This window comes from Pseudonaja textilis, chromosome 1 (genome assembly GCF_049901715.1).
Source record: "Pseudonaja textilis isolate UNSWEBS1 chromosome 1, rPseTex1.2, whole genome shotgun sequence".
Lineage (NCBI taxonomy): Eukaryota > Metazoa > Chordata > Lepidosauria > Squamata > Elapidae > Pseudonaja > Pseudonaja textilis.
The window spans coordinates 184,189,106-184,205,539 of NC_141990.1; the positions used below are offsets into that span (position 1 = coordinate 184,189,106).

Below are 16,434 nucleotides of genomic sequence, written 5' to 3' on the forward strand. Positions count from 1 at the left end.
AAATCTGTTCATGTTGGATACCTCCCATTCCTATCAGCCCTCACTGTCATCTGAATTGATATTTCTGTACACAGTACTGTGAAAATACTGTGAAACTCATTTAACAGACTAATCAGATTGAGATTGGGTTCATTATTCACCAGTATCATCTCAAAGTATCACATCACAAGTTATATAATTTGTATAATGAAATCATTATGTAAATTATATAAATGACATCATTACACAAATGATGTAAATCACCGCAGAAATTTTTGTCACACGAAATGCTTATTGTAACAAGGTCTATTAAATCAAGGGTTCACTGTGCTAAAAGGAAAAGACCTGCTGTATAGAGAAAAATAAATAATTTAGGAAGTATGTCCTCCAGGGTAATTTTTTTTCTCATTATTATTGAATTTCCCATTGAGAAATACTTGGTAAAGTGTCTTTGGAAAGAGGCAGTTTTCAAACACTTGAAAATTCCTGATAACACTGAAAATATGACACTACTATGTGACCACAAACACATGTTAAGCTGCCAGAGTGCCACAGAATCAAAAATAAATTATGCTTCCTTAGATCAGGTTTCTATCAATACTTAAGATGCCAGCAGTTAAATGTGTTACGTGAGCAGGGAACAAAAAATCCATTTAAGCCTTTTAGCCTAAATGTAACCTCTTCCCTCTGCCATAGGGGAGCATCCTTTTTTACCTGTCTAGAAAAGATTGCTATTTTTGAAAAATGTAAGAAGGATAAATACTATTCAAAACTAATTCAAGAATCCTCACTTTCTTCTAGGATTATTTACTGATAGATCATTTACCACCATTCTTCCATTATTCAAATGTTTTATGTATGTTCAGCTTTGATATCTTCTTTTTCAAACTGCTAAAGCTGAAAAATATCCTCCTCTAGACCTGGTGTTTTAAAAATATGTATTTTCCTTCACCTGTTACAAATAGTAGGATAGATATACTCAAGCATTTAAGATTTAATGGCTCAAATACACATATTTTCAAGTGAATATGTTTTGCAACCTGTGGAATTTAATTCAAACTCAAGCAAGAAAGCTCAGATATTCTCACTGCATAGAATATATTTGAAAGGAAAATACATTGCATGATATTATGAAATTATGAAGTCTGCACAGGATACTAGATTGAATTTACCACAGTAAAAACTAAAGTGGTCTGTGAAGAACTCTTAAGCATTAATCCTCAACTCTGGGAGAATGTACTGTATAATAGAGATTTTATTATGTACCATGCTTACTTCCAAATAAAGTCCCTAGCCCAATCCCTCACAATAAATTCTAATCCACATGTATTTTTATTTAAACAGCAGAATCCAACATCTTAATACCTCTTGTTGATTTGTAAATCAAAACAATTCTCATATTAAAAGCAGGATCAATTGCCTCAACAAAAGTAGCTCCCTTTCAATCATGAGTTTTACTGCCTTCAGCATTAATCTCAATCTTTTATCAGAGGAATGTACCTCTAAAATTAAAACATAGTACACTTTTATGTATTAGCACAAGTCACATGGAGTATTTTGTGCTCCAAAAAATTAGTTTGACTGTTTTCTTCTGGCCACATAGATTGCAGTGGGAAGAAGAGTTCTGGAACACGAGACATTAGTCTAGGATAGTGCTGATATGTTATAGGGCAGAGAAAATATATCAGGGAAGGAAAAGGGGGCTATATATTCTGTTTTATCCAGTCTGAAACACTGAAATTCCATTTACAGGAGAGTTAAAGCTCATATTTACAAAGCTTTCAGCAAGGAAACATAAAGTAACTGTAACAATTACCGCAGAACCTGCTGTATGGAATCATTTTCCTGCTAGAGTTGGGGATCACTTTCAGTTCCTGCACTTTGAAGAAACCCAAATACTTGTGGAGTATTTTTCAGCCTGTTTCTGACATCAAAGCTTATGTTGCTGTTAATATGCAGGTAGGTTACCATAATGGAATAACCCATCCACTCCAAAATCCTCCACCCATCTCTTTTTGCAAACAACATACAAGTGTTGTCCATTTGTCATGAATGATAGAACAAATTACAGTAATTACAGAAATACAGAAAAAGTGTGCTTTTGATCTGTTTCTTTAAAGCTTGGGAATCCATAAGCTTCACTTCTGAAATATTATTTCCATTATCTGCTCAGCTAAGTAGCACTTGGGAAGTCTACAGAGTCAAAGCCTCATTGCTCATCCCGCATACCTGCAATGCCACAGATCATAATTCTGCTATAGGAACATAAGGTGCTTGCTGCCCCAGTCTACTTGACATTGACTACAACTGGCATGTCAGGGTTTTAGGCAGGCAGTTTTCTAGTTCAATGCAGAAATGCCAGGGATGAATTTGAGATCATCAATATGCAAAGCAATGAATTACACAATTGTACAGGTTCACAGCCAGGTACAGGAAGCAGTGGCACATGGGATGGGAATCGCAAATCTTTAGGCCTAATGTTCTAATCAGAGGAAGCAAGATGGAGAGGGACCAAGGAAGAGCTATTTTCTCTAGTATTATCCATTCACCATTCCAAAGTTGCTTTTTCTTTTACCTGACTTAATTATTTTGTTCCTAATTATTCTGTACCCTTAATTACTTTACAGTCAAGTTTTTACTGCATTCTCAATACTAAAAAAATCTGGTGTTGTTTCATAAAAAGTAATGTATAAATTGCATTAATTAAAGTAGGAGAATGATGCTATCATAAATGTTCTCTAACCTACAAAGTAAACTAGTTTATGATAAAAGAAATAATCTAATCTAAATTTAGTTAGTCTCAGAGTTCTGAACATAATAAAATATTGGGCAAAAAAAAGTTTCCAAAATGCTACTGCAATCAGTGGAACATTAAAGCTAGAAATCAAACGCAGTTGCATTTTAAGAACAATTAGTGTTAAAAGTTTTTCTTCTGCATTGTGCACAAACTGGACTTGGGCTACTCGCTGTCCCTCAGCCCAACCTACCTTACAAGACTGTTGTAGAGAAAAATGGAGAGGAAGCACTATGCATGCATCTTCAGCTCCTGAAGGAAATTGTAATGGTTGATTAAGTCACTCTTGATTCCTGGTAAATGCAGGAATGAGTCCATGCAATTTTCTTGACAAGATTTTCAGAATTGGTTTTCTTTGTACCTAAAGCTTCCAGCCCCCCAATAGCTTTAACCATTATTATGTATCAAACTGGCATTCCTAAAAGGCAAGGTAGAACACAAATCTAATAAAATAAATATATAAATATAAATAAATAGGTGACATTTTGGCCTTTCCATTAACTCACATACAACTCTAATAGACAGACAGACAGACAGATAGATTTCAGTTCATGTATAAGAAATTACACATGTATCTCTCAAATGAAAACAACAATATAAAATGTTGTTCCAACAACTTCAACTGATTTTAGCTTCAGTTTGGTATTTTTGTTTTTGTTTTAATTTTTTAACGAGTTATGTTTTTAATGTATTTTTAATCATGTTCTCATTCTAGTAACATATTCTAAAAGCATTCATACAAAATTAAATTTTAACTTCTGCGTACATTCTGCAAGTGGGTTAATATGCTTACATATGGTTTAGAAAAGATCTAGTCTACTTATTTTAAATTATAATTCTCACACCGGCATATAATTTAAACACGTATTAATAATTATAATTATACATGTGAACAAATATTAATAGCTAACATTGGAAATAATGCTCAGAAGAAAAACATTTTAATCAAACAAATATATGTATAGCTTGTAAAAAGTCATTCCATCACAAAGACCATTAAAATGCAATTAAGCAGCAACATTTTCGCTTCCCTGCAATGACAGCACCAAAAACTCTGTGGGCAGCATCATACATTGTGCATCTTTCTTGTAAACTCCTAAGGTAGATTGGAGCATTTGCTCTATTATGGAAGGGAGTCATGCTACAATCACCTAAAAATGTTATAGATGAATGGATACAGAGAAACTGTGGTAGCAGTGTTTTCATTCCCATTCTCCTCCACAGCACATAGTTTTGTTGTTCTTTTTAACCCCCCCGGCAGAGAACCACAATGTACATTTAAATTTCTTACTTGCGTCAATTTATCCTGAAATAAAATTATTTGGCAACTTCATTTTAATCTGCTCCCTCCCTGTTCCAATTCAGTTTCTGAAAGTCAAGGATATTATCAGTAAAATAACATTAACGTATTTTGGAAATATGAGCAAATATATAACCTATATACATATGTTATACAACTATTCAAACCAAGCCAAAGAGATACATGCTTCTAAGAACTGCTTTATCTTTTAGCTAGTGGCATCCTGTTGCTAACCACTTAGAGAATAACAGCATTTATCAGTCTTGTAATTACCTGCTAGATTTTCACTAGAGTTCCACTACTGTGGTTTTTAATAGTCAATTTAGCAGTTTTTAGCACCTTACTGCCAATATTTCTAAAAATATGTGGCAAGTAAGTTATAAAGTATTTCAATTTTTCCAGACTCCATTCAAGAACCACTGTAAATATAATCTTCCAAGGTGGGTCCAGCACCTTATCTTACAGATGACAAATTGCTAAATGAAAGCTACACTGCAGGCTGTTGTATGACCTTGGAAATGTGTTTTACTATGAAAAATACAACACAAATATTCTTGTTACGTTAGCATATTGCTCTAACCTGGTAGAAATATTTAATATTACCCCACAGCATATTACCAGTAGCACTGGTAAAACATTTTAAAACATGTGAAATACTAATGTTTTGTACAACTTTAAGCAAATTAAAAGTAAAATAAATTTCTCTCATTAATTGAAATTTAAGAGAGAGACTAACAAGTTACTTTAATATGTCTGCGGGTATCAAAACTTGGGACTCCTGTTCTCCAACACACAGGAACATTTCATTTGCCACATATTTCAAAATGATACAGTAGGTAAAGGGAAAACCTCTTGTTTTTTTTTTCCTGATAACACAAACAGATCTTTACAAGCCCTTTCATTTCAGCACCACTGAGTTATATAACATCATGCCCTGATGTCAGTTCCAAGTTTTTAAGCTTCATTTATAGGTTTATCATAGCACAGCCCTTGAAGCATGCAGCTTCTGCCGCCCCCCCGCCCCCCAAATTATGCAAGGAAAAGTACCCTTCCCAGGCAGGCCCGGCTTCTCTGATGACATCGTTAATGCAGAGCAGCTCCTGCTATGCAGGGGACGGAGCACTGCCTGCAAAAACGGGGGGAGGGGGGACCTCTTTGCCCTCATATTATTTATCCATTTGCAACATGAGAGAATTAAGGGCACATATTATCCTGTTGTTGTTGTTTTTAAAAGTAGGCTATGTTTTAAAATGCAGCGTTATTTCTATTGGCACCCACGAGCATGCAAGTACTGTATGGGAAGAGAACTACAAACCCGCACTTTCCCGTGGTCTCCCAGACCCGCGTGCCCGCACAAAACCACCCTTCCCCCGCAGTCAACAACGTGCGCCCAAGAATCGCAGACCCTCCTGCCTCTTCCCTAGGTCGGGCTGATGGGTGTGGACATGGGGGGGGGGGCAGGAGCTAACCTTAACAGCTTGTACCCCCGCCTACCCCAACGGGAACCGGAGCCCCGCAGTTGTCTGGCTGTCCGGCCTGCGTGCAGTTCTGTTTCCCCCCCTCGTCCGCACACGGCCATTGTCACAAAGTCGGCAAACGGCCTCCAGACCCGGCTCGGTGCTGCTTTGCGGCGATACGACGCTTCCGTTATCCGCATCCAGGCGTCCTCCCTCCAGCTGCTGCAGCCGGCAGCCCCTCTGACGGGTGTGGGGGGGGGAAGGACTGGACGTGGGGCGAACCGTGGCAACATCCCCCTTGGTCGTTTCAATCCTAACCTTCCCCTGAGCAGGGTCAGATAAACCAAGGGAAAGGAATCTCGCCGCCCACCCACCTACCTTGCCCGGTACCCCCCGCGCAAAGCCCCTGGAAAGAGAGCGGCGGCAGGGGAGAGAGAACCCACCTGAGTTTTAACTGAGCTCGGGGCGCGCCGCAGTAGGAAAATGCGGACGCGGGAGGTGTGGAGGGAAGAAAGTGGCGGCGAGCTGCTCCGAAGGAAAGGCGTCGTCGTCGTCGTCGCCCGCTTTCTTTTCGCGAAGCAGACTCGAGTCCCGCGAAAAGGCGGCGGCGCGTGTGCCGTCTCCTCAAGGCAGCTTTCCTGGGCCCTTTCCCCTTCTTCTTCCCTCCTCCCTTCCGTGGCTGTGCAGTCTCGCCCTCCCTCAACGCCTCGCGGGTGCTCCCGCCCACCCGTCTTGCTCGGTGAAGGCCGGCCGGCCTGTGCCAAGACCTGGAAGCGTAGAGCCAGCCTGCCTGCCTGCCTGCCTGAGTCGGATTCAATGCTAAGTCATCCTCCCCCCGAGCCGAGGGAGAGCAAGCGAGGCCCTTTCCCCTCCTCCTTTTCAGCGGATCTGTGGCTAAAGGGATGGCAACGCGCGTGGGTGTGCTCAGAAAGGACGCCGAGCTTACCAGCTCTCTTTAAAAGGATACCGGAATACCGGTTCTTTACAAAGCAGTATGCCGCCCTTAGGAGAAATGAGCCAGGTTTTCGTTTCTCGACTTAAACCCATCATAGAAATAATAATCCCGCTGGCTTTGCATGTACGCATCTGACCAGCTACTCGTACCTACGTTGAGTTGGGTAATAGAGGTGTATATAGAGCCTGTGTTGCAGAGCAGCAGATAGATGAGTATACACGTGAAGTAAAACCGAGCGAGTAACACTGTTATTCGTTCTTAAATATTTATTTACGCTGCCCTTCAAAACAATTTCCCTGAAGATGGGGATCAAAGAGTTATAACAAGCGGTTTAACACTTTGGGTTCTAATAGAAAAAAATGTGAAATGTAATAGGTGATACGAGGATTTTTCAAAGAGACACAGACACATAACTAGGAAAGAATGGAACAACTTGCCACAGCCAACTCACTGCAGGACAACTTGTCAGGGTCAGCTCGCAGCGGGACAACTTGTCAGGGTCAATTTAACAATTCTATTTAATTATTTAAAATAAATAAAAAATATTTTAATTTTTGACATTTACATTTCATTCTATCCCTCCTTTTACATCTTTAATGATTCTATTCCACCATTTCTTTGATATGAGTGTAACTCTTATCCCACAGCGAGTTGTCCTGTGTCAAGATGGCCATGGCATGTTATGCTGCAGTGAGTTGGCCATGGCAAGTTGGCTATGATGAGTTAGCCGTGGTGACTTGGTCATGGCGAGTTGGCCTTGTCGAATTGTCATAGACCCCAACTAGGAGGTCATAGGAAGGCTACTGAAAACTTTAAACTCTCTTGTAAGCTGGGCTGAAGAAACCAACCAGGAGTACTGAAGGAGTATTGTGAGCGTCTGTAAACTTGAACCTAGATCTCCTAGATTCCAGTTCAACATGTTGGATTTGCACAGTAAAAGTTGTTTAATCCAGTTACTAGAGTAGATTGAACACTAGATTGAATGCCAACTGCAACAAAGAAATAAATACGCAGACTGACCATAGGTTACCACTTTCTGCTACTGCACAAGAGTTATTAGATACTCTGTTGTGCAAGGTGATATTGGTAGAAATAACACAAATCTTGTATGGTCAGAAGTCAATCATTTCTTGTCATCAGCAGCATACATAATCATGTATTTTAATATCTCTAGTTTCCCATGTTAGTGTGATGGAGGGAATAAGGAAACAAGACTCGGGTAGCTAGACTTGGAAGCAACCCATAGCACCCTTGAAATAGTTTTGATTTCTTGTGTCCTCAATAGCATACTATCGTACATGCATACAAGATGTGGATTTCACAAACTCAACACCACTAAATGGATTATTGTTTGGATCAAGGCTTCTTCCAAGGGTTCCACAAGAATTATTTATTAGATTTATATCCCACCTTTGTTTTGTCCAGTGCAAGGCAATGAATTTTATAGGTTTCCATAGGAGACTTAGATAACAAAAAGTTAATTTGAATGCAGTTGTTGTCCATCACTGCTTCTAGATCAGTTCTGGGATTTTTCCTGTTTTAACAGGTTCCATGGTCCGAAAGTTTACAAACCCATGGTTTGGCCCAGATAGAGTGAGAATTCTAGGTATTGAATCCAGCAAATTTGGAAAGCAGTTGCTTTCCAACTTTATAGAAAAGTAATAAATGGTAGAAGTAATCTATTCTGTAAGAACATCTTAAAACTCAGTTCAAACAATATACTATCCCACATTGTGTAGACTTAGAGGGCAGAAGAAAAGAGCAGAAATGATGAATAATGCCTTTATCTTTTTAAAAGGCCAGATGACTCAAGCAAATTATCCATCCACAAGAAAAAAGAGAAACAGAGTCATTTAATAAAAGGATAGCTTGCCAGGAAATAGTCCAACTGCTATATCAAACATGTTCTTAATGTTGAGGAATGACCTTCAGCTCTACTTGACAGTTGCAAAAACAGTAATCTTCACTATAAGATTCTTACAGTGGAAACACTCTGATCAGAAATGTCACCAACTCTTTCAGCGATTCTGGAAGACTCTCTACTAAATGCTTCGTAGAGTATTCGATATTTCAGTATTTGGGAATGAGATTTTATCGAACAATTCTGAACACGTTCTATGGGCTCATCCACCAACGACTGTGATATGCTTTCTTTGAGATAGGAGGAAAATGTATCAATATAAAGCGCTCTACTTTTTCTTTGCCTTGAGAATGAGACTGGTTAGTGCTGCTACTCTAATGAAATATAAAATACTGTAGGACAATGATTGGTGGGTTCCTTGTCAGCCTTTTGTCTTCCAGCCTATCTTGCCACCAGTCATTCCCATGAATACAAAAATGTTCTTTCAACATTTCTAGTGTGGCAGGTTCACTTCACTGAGAATTATTTTATATTTAACAAGGAAGAAACAAGGAAATTGTCTAATCAATTTCTTGATCCACATCCCTGACCATTGTGTTTTTGGATCCAGAAAAAGCAGTTATCAAAAAGTTGAATAAAATTTATTAAACGAGATCCAGAAAATTTGTTTTAAGAGCTGCTGCAGGATTGTTGAAAAAGCTGGTACATTTCTGATCAGACTGTTTCCACTAACAGTTATAGATTGTTTTCTATACAGAATGGTCACAAACTAAATATAACTACTGTACATGGTAAAAATAATTTTATTCAGTGGCATTTGTCAAGGAAGATCTTTTTCAGTTGTCAACTATAGCTCATATATTGTATTCAGAAGAAAGCACTAGGACAAGAAGCAATGGATGGAAGCTAGTTAAGGAGAGAACCAACCTACATCTAAGGATAAATTTCCTGACAGAACATTTAATCAGGGGAATGGCTTGCCTCCAGAGGTTGTGAATGCTCCAACACTGGAGGTTTTAACGAAGAGATTGGACAACCATTTGTCTGAAATTGTATAGCGTTTCCTGCCTGAGCAGGCGGTTGGACTAGAAAACTTCCAAGGTCCCTTCCAACTCTGTTACTCACTAATTTTACAGTATAATATTCATTGGGGAAAATAGCCACCCCCTTCTAGACCAGCATTTCAGTCTTATTATATGAAATTAATTATCCCCTCTCCATCACCATTACCACAAAAATAAGTTGTGCAGCTAAAATGTTTGGTATTTCTCCTAATCGTAGTTGAAAGAACCTTGAAGAAAAGGAGTCCACTGACCATGGATGATTCCACAACAGGCTCACCAGACAAGATGGAGCCTAGCTCATTGCTCCTCCTCTGTGGGCCATAAACTCTACCTATGGGATCTTCTGTTGCAATAGCAGGGATAATACTACTTTCACTCCAGAAATGCTTATACTATCCAAGGAATAATTTACTTGGCAATTTCTTGCACTAGTGGCTTAGTATCTTGCCACACAAAAGTAAAAGAATAGAAAGCAAATACAGAGGAGGAGGAGGAGGAGGAGGAGGGGGACGGGGAGAAGGAAGTAATCTTACAATTAATATGTGAGTCATGCCACTCAGCATATAGTTAATTCAGCGAAGATGGGAAGAAATGATGCGGCACCAATTGAAGCATACGCTCCAAACTATGCATTGAAGCCTTCTACATATATACATGGTTGTCAGTGGGTAGTGATCTGACTCATGCCACATTTGTGATGATATCCTATGAGGAAATTTAATATTTTCATGGATTTGTGTCCTATCATCCTCCCACTTAGATGTGTGAAGATGTAGATGGAGTAATTTTCCAGATAAAAGGTAGTTAAAAGCAAATCCCGACACAATACTTAGTCTGTTTTTCCTTAGAACAGTTACATTTAAGTTCTCCTATAATTATTCCTTTCTCATTATACACTAGAATTCAACTGGCAATAGTATTTAGACATCAAAAATCATTGGCTAAATTTAGAACACAACTATTAGATGATGCCTAATTCTGTAAACTAACTGTAAAAGCATAGGATGTGCCTGGCAAAGTAAAAAAAGAGAACCTAAACAGCATGCTTTGAATGCCATTTATATGACAATCCTCCTTTTTGTAGGATTAAGTTGAGAATCAAAGCAGTTAACAAGGGTCATTAATACCATAGAGCAGTGATGGGGAAACTTTTTGTTGTGGTGTGCCGAAAGCACACACACGTATGATAGTGCACGCATGCAGGCCAGCATCCACCATGCGATGTACCCCGTCCCCTGCGCATGCATGTGCAACCCCCCTTATTTGCCCTGCATGCGTGCACCTCCCAGCTGATTTTTGGCCCATTTGCGGCCGTTTTCGCCCTCCCAGGGGCTTGAAGAAAGCCTCTGCAGCCTTTGGAGGCCAAAAAATGGGCCAGTTTAGGCACTTCTGGTTTCGTCACTTCCAGTATTTCGAGAAGGCCCATTTTTTGGCCTCCAAAGGCTGCAGGTGCTTCCCTCGAACCCCCGGGAGGGCAAAAAAGGCCTCAAACAGGCTGAAAATCAGCTGGGAGGTGCACACATGCACAGAGCAGGTAAGTTTGGCTGGGGCTCATGTGCCCACACAAATGGCTCTGTGTGCCACTTGTGGCATGCTTTCTATAGGTTTGCCATCACAGCCACAGAGAATGAACACATGCAAATCAAATACAAGAATAAGATATGCAGTCTTTCCATTCTAAAAAGTGAGCATGGAAAAGGTTAATATATTGCTTTGTTGAAAGTTGCTGCAAATGGTAGTCAACACCAGTCTTGTCCAGATAAACCAATCATTTTGACATAATTTGAAAAGATTACACAAATTTAAATACAGTACCATTGTTATTATTCAAGATAAACTTTAATCTTCATTGGGTTCATTAGATGACACAGTTATAGAGGATACAGCAAGGAACTGAGAGCTCATTGTGCAATGTGGCAGTGGAACAGATGAGAAGAGTTAAAGTGAAGATACTGTATCGTAATTCATAACTTATTCAAGTCAAGCAAGAATGAAAGGAAATGGAATAGAAAACAATACCATACGAAGTAGCATACTGCAAAGCCAATTCAAAAGGATCTAATGCTTACTTCTGGAAACTTAAAATCCTTAAAATAGAAACCCATTTTTTAAAACAATAAAATATTTACAACTAAATAAGGGAAGCAATTGTACATGTTGATACCATATTGTTTTCGTTGGGCTTACTATGTTTGGTAAAGCTGCTAATAATGATTGGTTGAATTAATTTATACTCAGAGAAACTGAAAACGATTAGGTTTGTTTGAATGAGCGAGCAGAACAGAACAGCAAAGACTTTGGAAGATATCCAGCCCTACGAAAGGAGAGAGCAATACTCTAATATATCTGATTCAAGGAAAATTTGTCTAGAATATAGGAACCCCTTCCCATGAAAGAATCAGAGAAAAACAATAACTAGACAAGCAAGTAGCAGACTCAAAATTATAGTGCCAGAAATTATGTGTCCAGTACTTTACAGGCTGTGACACAAGGGTGAAATTAATATATTGAAATGATCAATTAATTGATTGAGAAGGCAGTAGACATTGTAAGCAGACATGAACACTGTTTAAAACATTGCTTAAGAATCATAAAATTACCCCATAAACCTTTACTCTCCTTATTTGATAAAATGTTACAGGGGATGTATTTGCTTTGCCAATATTAAAAACATTACTATTTACTGGCTATCCAAGGACGATCTTTTCCACACAGGAATTAACTCCTTTCTCTGAGATACTTTGTAGTGTCCTTAGATAAAAGTAGGTGTGCACCCAGTGGCTACTATATGGACGCTCTAATATCCGTTCCTGAAAATGTTACTAAAATTTGAAATGTGTTACCTATCTAAAGTTACTGCTCTAAGTTCACATTTGAAGGAGCCATGCATATTTTTAAAAAGAAAGGTAAGCTAGAATAGAATAGAACAAACTGGAAGGGACCTTGGAGGTCTTCTAGTCCAGCTCCCTGCTCAAGCTTATATCCCTTCATTTTACTATATCCATGTATTTATAACATACATTAAAAATAACTCATGTTTTTGCTCAAAGAATCATAACTTAGATCAAGAGCACAGAATTATTTTGAATAGGTAATGCATACTATATTTTAAGGTCTTTGGATGGTGTTTCTCATTGTTAGCATAAAGAAGCAAAGCACCTTTTCAACCTTTGGCACTGACAAGAATGAATTGTCTGTGAAAGCCACCTGTAGAAAATGAATATAATTTTGAAGTTTTGTATTTCATAGATTTCCTGAAATATTTTTCAGAGAAAAGTTTTGGCTTCATTGAAAAAAGAATATCTTGCCCATTCTTCTTTTTCTTCCCTGACAAAAAATTTGGAAGCCCAAGTAAAATATATGCATTTTTCAAGTCCTCTATATCTAGGAAGGAGACAAAAAAAAGTCATTGTAAGTGCTAAGATAAGCGGATATAATTTTTCCCAAATATTGAATCACAGTTTAAAATTCCCTTACAGATTTTATATGCTTTCAAATGGCTGGATTAGATCTATTACAATGCTAATATATAAAAGAAAAAACAAGGTAAACCTGACTAATATTCACTCAGTTTATCTTTCTTAGAATAATTAGTGGCTTTCTAGACAACTCTATGGGAATTTAATCAAATAGATGCAACAGGACAATGTCCTGTTGGAAGAGCAAATAAGGTTAGGGAGAGATGGTCGGTGTTCAACCAACGTATTCATCTGCCTTGTTTTGTGGGAAAATACTAAAATAGCCTTTGCGGCATCAATGCCAGGTTACCTATGGAACCTGCTGCCTTTTCAGCAATTTGATGTTGAGATCTAACAATGCCTATGTCAGATGGTGCTCCATTCAAAATCCAAGAAAGACACTCTTAGACTCTATCGTTTGATAAAGAGTTGCAGTTGCGCAGAAAGCAAGCGAATAAGCATAAACGATAAAGTTTTCCCCAAGTTATATAGTTCAGTCTCTAAAACCTCCAGCACATTTCCCACCCCACAAAGCCCAATTGATTCACCCTCCGCCCATTACCATGGCAGCCGAAAAGATAGCGAAAGAAAAGAAAGGAGTCTTGAAGGCTGACAGCCTATTTGAAAGCTCACACAAATATTAATACACCATCGTTTGTGGATTATACTCCATTTATATACAATATTTGAATGTCCACTTACAAGGACAAAAATAAGGCCAAGAGTTTACTAGAAATTAGATTTTATTAAGAAGTGTAGTGGCTGATCATGCTATCTGCCTCGCATTCAATATCCTCACCAATGAGAAATGAAACCTCTTATGTGGCAGGGCTGAAAGAAGGGTGAAAAGTGGAAGATCATAAATCTCTTCTCATAGAAGATCGCTGGATCTATATTAGCCTTGCCTTCCTGTCTCAGTGTAGTCAATGAATGCTGCTATTCCCTATCTCTCGGGAAGTTGTTTTTATGTAGTATCCTCCCCCTTATGATAAGGCTGAGAACTTTATAGCCTGTTGAGGGGGGGAGTTGATAGAAATGAAATGAATTTTATAATGCCATCTTCTGGTTCTATAGAATCAGATGTGATTAGGAAAATCCACACACCCACGCACACCCACACACAAATCCCTTTGGGAATCAGGTTTTGTATGTACAATATCCGTTGCCTACAACAATAAATATTGTCATTGCAATAAAGAGGTTTTTGAGCTGGCCACCCCACCCGGTGAAAGCATTAATGGAACTACTTAGACTGATTCATTCGAAGAAGCTAAGCTTTGAAGGAGACATAGTTTTAATGGACAGCATTGTTTCCCAAAGAAGCGTTGATAATTGGCCTTATGTCATACTTTGCCTGGTAGAAAGATTTAGCAAGCTTGCTTCTTTCATTATTTATTTGCTTCCAAAAGAAGAGAATATATGCCACTCCAAATTGAATTGTGGAGTCTGTGGTACCCGCTGAGTTTGGTTGATTATTCGCAGACATGTCATTACCCAACCAAGAAAAATTAGTGCTAGGGAGGGTGGGGTTTATATACAGAAGTTTGCCCTGCCAATATTGGTGGGCATGTGGTTTTTCTCATTGATAGTTCCTTGATTAGAGTATGTTTTTTGCTTGGTTGTCTGTCTATTGTTTATCTCTGCTGATCTGGGTGTTGCCTGCTGGAGAGGATGCCCTGGCCCAGGTCAAGCACATACATAAATATGCAGAGATTGGGTTTTTTTTCCCTCCTTTTACTAAATGAGGCTTGCAAACACACACACTGCATAAGGGATCCATACTTTTCATTCTGTGTGGTGGGAATGCTAAAGTTTTTAGACACTGCATTATGGTCTGTGCTATGAGCCTGAAGAGAAATGATCCCGTGGGTTTTCCTCTGATTTTGTTGGTATATTTGTCTCATCAAACTGAATGTAGGTAGTGAGGCAGAGGATGATGAGGTCCAGGATTCTGGATATTGTGATCTTTGTGTTTCATTAGGTCATGTGTGTTGCATAGTACTGCCATCTTGAACCCTTTTGCTATTTCTAAATTTATAGACATAAAGAGTACTATAACATTGAATGAAACCATAATTTCATCTTCTTTACTTTTAGGTCTCAGAATTTCTAGAGACATTATTGTGTGGAATTAATAGAATATTTGTTCCCCTCTATGAGCTGTCCAAGCTTTTTTGTAAATTCTTTGGCACATTGTGTTCCCTAATTATGATACAAATGGATGAAGAGGTATGTTTGGCTTATGTATTTTTAAGCACTTATAGAAATGGGGGAGGATGAGTCCACTGCTTTTCATCTACCACCGTTATTCTTTTTTTATTTGCCCTTTCTTGATTAGGTCATCAAGGGTTCTCTTGAAGAGGTCTAGTTTCTGTATTGGATTGGTTCTTACTGGAATTTATGCTTTTTTTTTGTCCTCCAGTAATTATGGCATAGGACTGAGTGCCAGGTGGGCAAGGAAATAGCTGGAGTTGTCCACTGGACACTTGATGTGAGGAAACAAAAACCCATGATGCTGAATTCTCTCCTGTTACAGCCATCCTCTCTGGAACTGAGACTGGAATGCTACAACCAATCAGGTAGCATGTCTGGGATATGGAAGCCATGGGGCATGCCTGAAAAGTCAGTTTGGAAGCTGTCCAATTGGTTCTAAAAGTTGCTAGCATATATTCTAGTTGATTTACATTGAAATCCAAGAATTATAATTTAGAAATTAACGTGTAGCATTAGCATTTGCCAATTGCTGTATTGTACATTATCTCCTTGTTTTTATTTATTTATTTATTTATACATTTTATTAAGTCTTCATTAAGAAAGTAAAATATTGGCTAATGAACTTTGTCTCATGAACTTTTTTCTCTGTATAGGCATTGACTATCTATATCATAAATCTAATGAAAATGGTCTATCCAATTCCATCCTAAAAGCCTGTGGTATCATGACTGATCCTCAGTAATCATTTCATGTGGGGACTGAGGTGTATTGTTAGACTTATTTTGACAGCTTAACCAGTCACAAGAACAAGTGTTTCTTTCATAATGCATTTTGCTGAAAAATTTGTCCATATTCCTTGTTTTAATAATCTTTTATCACACCACATGCAACTGGCTTTTTTCAGCTGCCCAGTGGACAAAAGCATGAATAACAGCAGAAAAGCAAATGTTTGGTCATTCTATCTCGTCAATTGACCATACAGATCATCTATCCTGTAAGAAAGAGGCTCAGGATTATTGGTACTGCAAACTCCAGAATCCAGACTAGATTTTGTCCAGCTTTGCAAACAGTTAATGCTTTTAATCATTGGAAATTTTCGTAAGTAATCTGCAACACTTTCCCTTCTTCCAATAGATACTTCCAATGACTAGATTTCCCAACTAAGGAAAGCTTGCCAATTTTTTTTTTTTTGGGGGGGGAGCACATTAAAAGTGAAAAGTTCTCAAGCAATTTTGTTTAAAATTGCTGGGAACCAATTAAATAAAAGTTCTTCTTGTAGTGATGCTGCTCTGAGGAGCAAGAAAAGTCTTGTGACTCTCCTCTTACTTCCTTGCAACTATGCAGTGACTCTC

General features: G+C 38.4%; 1 protein-coding gene across 11 annotated transcripts in view; it reads right to left on the reverse strand.

Annotated features, from left to right (window-relative positions):
- The window catches only part of OSBPL6 (oxysterol binding protein like 6), an 89,504-nt gene extending 83,281 nt beyond the window's left edge, over window positions 1–6,223 (reverse strand). For 7 of the 11 annotated variants that reach the window (XR_015740261.1, XM_087917255.1, XM_087917740.1 and 4 more), the window contains exon 1: window positions 5,974–6,177. The gene's annotated coding sequence lies outside the window, so the exon portion shown is untranslated. Of the gene's footprint in view, window positions 1–5,973 lie in introns of all 11 variants that reach the window. The other 4 variants (XM_087917640.1, XM_087917681.1, XM_087917476.1 and 1 more) reach the window with 4 other exon arrangements.
- Between the last annotated feature and the right edge of the window lie 10,211 nt (window positions 6,224–16,434).